We start from the raw sequence: 4409 nt of genomic DNA, 5'->3' as shown, positions 1-4409 counted from the left end.
GGGGGCACCGCGTCGCACGTTTGCACAATCGACGCGCGCTCCGTCGCACCGCCGCTTCCGCAACGCGTGGGCCGCGCCGGGCCAGCCAGGCCAGGACCTCCACCGGAGGACCGCCGCCAGGACCCGCAGCAGACACCCGCGGAGGATGCGCGCGGCAGCCGTCAGGAGGATGCGCTCCCCGGCTCGTCCCGGAGGCGTCCCCGAGAGTTTGGAAAGTTTGACTGCTTTTGTTCGGGGTGGCGAAGGTAGGTGGAGGACCGGGGGACCCCCCGCAGAGGCGGACGGGCTGATCGGCGTAGGCGGAGAGGTGGCTGGATAAGAAAGCGCGGCCACAGACGTGTTACCGGGGAGGAGTGATCTGCTGGAATTAGCTTCTACTTGTCTTTTTTTTGCCACCCGTTTCGTTTTTCCGAGAAGCGTGGCGGCCGCGGCGGCGGGCGAGGGAAGGCCAGCCCGATAAACAACAAGGCGCTTTGTGATTGGCCCGGCCGAGCAAACAGCGGGCCAATAAGACGTCGGCGTGATCGGCAACACCTTAACCCTTCGGGTGCGGGCGGGCCTACAGGAGGGCCTACAGGCGGGCCTACAGGCGGGCCTACAGAGGGGCCTACAGGAGGGCCTACAGGCGGGCCTACAGGCGGGCCTACAGGCGGGCCTACACAGGAGGGCCTACAGGCGGGCCTACAGGCGGGCCTACAGGCGGGCCTACAGGCGGGCCTACAGGAGGGCCCCGCCGCCCAGCCCTGTCCTGCAGCCGACACGACTGCAGCGCAGCCTGCCTCAATGCCGCTGCCGCTGCTGCCGCTGCCTGCTGCTGCCGCGCTCGCACAAGAAAGACAACGGCGGCGGCGGCGGCGCTCACAGACGCGGTTATTTATGGAGCGAGTTCTGATGGAGTCCGCTGCTGCGGGGCGGCGTGCATGCCCCGGGGAGCACTGTACAGTACAGTACACTGCACAGCCTCCAGTGGCCTGGCCTGGCGTCGCTGCTGTGGTGATGTCACTCCAGGCTTCCTCCAGGAACATACGCCTCTGTCCGGCACCCCCGCCCAGCACTCCATCTCCCTCCCCCCCGCCGCAGCAGTCCCGCTCTCCGGTCGCCGCCTCCAAACAATTCCCTTTTCGACAGCAGCGAGTGCACAATCGCAACGCGATGCAACTGGAGGGGGCGGGGCCCTGGCGGCGGGTCCACCGCCCGGCCGGGCACCGGCGCATCCTGAACCGGCAGAGGAGCGGGCTGAAGGAGGACATTGCCATACAAGCGAATTTCTTCTGCGATTAAGAAAGAAGGGCTTCATTTGCACCGTAAAAAGTTTAAACTTTGCCATAGCCTTCAGTGAAACCTACAGCAACGTAGGTTACGGTGAAAAATCAATTTTTCTTATCAACCCATAACACAACTATTTATTTCCTGCTTCGGGACAGCCAGGTGTAATGCTCGAAAAGCCATCAAAATTTCGCTGATACCGTCGTCTGGACCGCTGCTAACAAGCTTACATTTGCATGTTGAAGTGGGTTGTGATTCAAATAGGGTATTCCGCTACAACACAATCGGAACCTAAAGAAGAAAAGCGTGACTACCCGATCTGTTTCCCCCTGAACGCTGATTTGCCAAAGATGGCGTTGCTGTGGCGGTCAGCCAATGAGCGCGCAGAGGGAAACAGATCGAGCAGTCATGCTTTTCTTCTTTAGGTTCCGGTTGGCTTGCAGCGGAATACCCTATTAAAAGGTAGGGACTCGGGCAATTCCAGAGAGGGTTTCCGTAGGTAGCATTATTGCTTGGTAAGTTTTAGTGGCATATTTTTATTGTAGAAATAGTTTTAAATTACCCACTGGGGTTCATTTGTGAAGTGGTCACATGGGGTGGCCGTCGCGCGCGATCACAATCTGGACTCTGCTTTTACTTCATACATGTCAAAAAGTGCATCGGAAACCACTACGCGAGTATCGGAAACTTTACCTTCGAGTAGGAGTAGAGGATGGCCACAACGGGACGGACTTTCTAAAAAACTCACACAGTGGTTTGCTTTTCTTTCGCTCTTTTAGAAGAAATCCCCAATAAACTGTCGAGATTCGCTTTTCAGACTTTACGATGCAGTATTTTTTTCTGACATGGAATTTTTTTTCCGCAGACTGCAGAAACTTGAGAAGGTAACAACTCCTTGAGCTCTACTGGGCCCAGGGCCACCGCCCGCGCGAAGGTTACCTAGAGCCTGGAGTAGAGCCAGAGTGCGGCCCGCCGACGAGGGGTAGGGGGGGGGGGGTCGCTGGCGAAGACACCAGGAAAGACAAGACAGGCGAATATGGCCAGCCTGCGTGAGGAGGCCTGGCGGGCCCGGCCCCAGCCTATCGCCGCATCGACTCGCCGAGCCAACTTCCCTCTCTTGAACAGAGTACCGCGACCGCGCACCGCGGCACGGGCCACCACAGGAACCTTATTTTATTTTCGTTTTTGCCAGTAAGCGGTCCCCTATTATTATACTTACTCAGGCACGATACCTCCAAAGGCTCATGACGCGCTCGCACTCCTGGAAACCTCGTACATCCGTCCTGCGAAACAAAAGAGAGACGTTGTCATTGGAAGGAGAAGCAATAAAGTTCCGTGCAGCACAGTGTCCTGCACTGCAAAAAATTATATGGCAGGAAAAATGACAGCATCAACCGCTAATTATTTTCCAGCAATGTCTGTTATTCGAATAACAGTATTGCTGTAGTTTCAATGGTTAAAATTTGTTACGGAGAGCAATGTACAGGACCACCGTACAGGCAAAACCGGACGAAACTGTCTACAGTGGAGCAGTATTCGTACACTGTACCGTGTAAAACCTGGGCTTTCCGGTGCTACAGCGAGACTGTACTTCGCGCTCTGTACCCTAGGTGCGGTGACTAAGAGCGGCAACTACAGTAACGCCGTAGATCGTGCCGTATTAGACTCTAATTTTTTTTTACAGTGTGATCTGCACCGCCGGGACGTAGAGGCAAGCCCTCTGCTCTTGCTCTCGGCTGGGTCCGCGGGGATCGGGTCCCGTATGAAAAAGAATGCCCATTTTCCGTCTTTTGCTAGTCTTTTTGTGAATACCGCTAGAACACACCTAAGCCAGTACCAGAACACTCCTAAAAGGCTCCCGCGAGACGAGAAAGAGACGTTTCCAGCAAGCCTTGGATCGCTCTTTGTGGTATTTCAGTCGTGTCGTGGTCGTCTTTTCCTTGTCTCGTATTCGTCTCGAAAACGGTCGATTTAGAGACGGAAACGAGATGACGAAGAGACGGCCGGGCAGATGACTTCGACACAAAAGTGAAGCGACAGCGAGTCGAACGCAGGCCCAGCAGATTACTAGTCTGCGACGCTGCCGACTGAGCCAGACGACTTGTCTGAGAGACAGTGCGTGCGGCGCGAGTCCCTATCGGCCAGCGGTGGTCCCAGGCGGTCCACGAACATAGAGTGCCGACCAGCGCTGGCCGATAGGGACTCGTGCCGTACGCACTGTCTCTCAGACAAGTCGTCTGGCTCAGTCGGCAGCGTCGCAGACTAGTAATCTGCTGGGCCTGCGTTCGACTCGCTGTCGCTTCACTTTTGTGTCGAAGTCATCTGCCCGGCCGTCTCTTCGTCATCTCGTTTCCGTCTCTAAATCGACCGTTTTCGAGACGAATACGAGACAAGGAAAAGACGACCACGACACGACTGAAATACCACAAAGAGCGATCCAAGGCTTGCTGGAAACGTCTCTTTCTCGTCTCGCGGGAGCCTTTTAGGAGTGTTCTGGTACTGGCTTAGGTGTGTTCTAGCGGTATTCACAAAAAGACTAGCAAAAGACGGAAAATGGGCATTCTTTTTCATACGGGGTCGGCTTGGGCTGCGTCATTTCAGCATGGTGGGGCAAAGCTGAGGCGGGCGAAGGCGGACGAAGGAGTGTACTTTGGGCCTAGGGGCTGTGCTGGGCTGCGCTGGGCTGGGCGTTGCTGGGCTTGGGCTGGGCTGCGCTGGCCCACGATAGTCGTGAGCTGGCGCGCTCGCCTGGTCCAGCGGCGGTCTGTCGTGGAACCGAGCCCCCTAGAGCTGCCCCCGCGCCGTGCCCCGTCCCGCACGGCCCCACGCTGTTGGCAGGGACGCAATGCAGAAAGGAGTTTCAGGTGAAGCAAGCAGAGAATATGAAATGGTACGTAGGACTCGAGCATCTGGACTCGGGCAAGGCCGGCTAGAGCAGTGGCAGCGGTGGGCTGCAGGCTCTGCAGGTGCACTTGATTATTAGGGATCCCACGACTCTATTCTTTCTGCTGAACCGCTCTCCCTCCCCAAGCCACTGGGATTGTGCGAAGGAGCGCCTCTCTCCCTCTCTCTATCTCCCCTCTCTTCTCCCTCCCTCCCTCCCTCCCTCTCTCTCTCTCTCTCTCTCTCTCTCTCTCTCTCTC

The 4409-nt window shown here is 56.9% G+C and overlaps 1 protein-coding gene across 1 annotated transcript in view; it reads right to left on the bottom strand.

The window, feature by feature from the left end:
* The window catches only part of LOC113210825 (dual oxidase maturation factor 1), an 8525-nt gene extending 5941 nt beyond the window's left edge, over nucleotides 1-2584 (bottom strand). The window contains exon 1 of the mRNA XM_052272192.1: nucleotides 2486-2584. The gene's annotated coding sequence lies outside the window, so the exon portion shown is untranslated. The remainder of the gene's footprint in view (nucleotides 1-2485) is intronic.
* Between the last annotated feature and the right edge of the window lie 1825 nt (nucleotides 2585-4409).

Source organism: Frankliniella occidentalis, unplaced genomic scaffold (assembly GCF_000697945.3).
Source record: "Frankliniella occidentalis isolate FOCC.00 unplaced genomic scaffold, Focc_3.1 Scaffold194, whole genome shotgun sequence".
Lineage (NCBI taxonomy): Eukaryota > Metazoa > Arthropoda > Insecta > Thysanoptera > Thripidae > Frankliniella > Frankliniella occidentalis.
The sequence above is the reverse complement of the archived record's forward strand: the minus strand, read 5'-3'. Positions and strand labels throughout refer to the sequence as shown.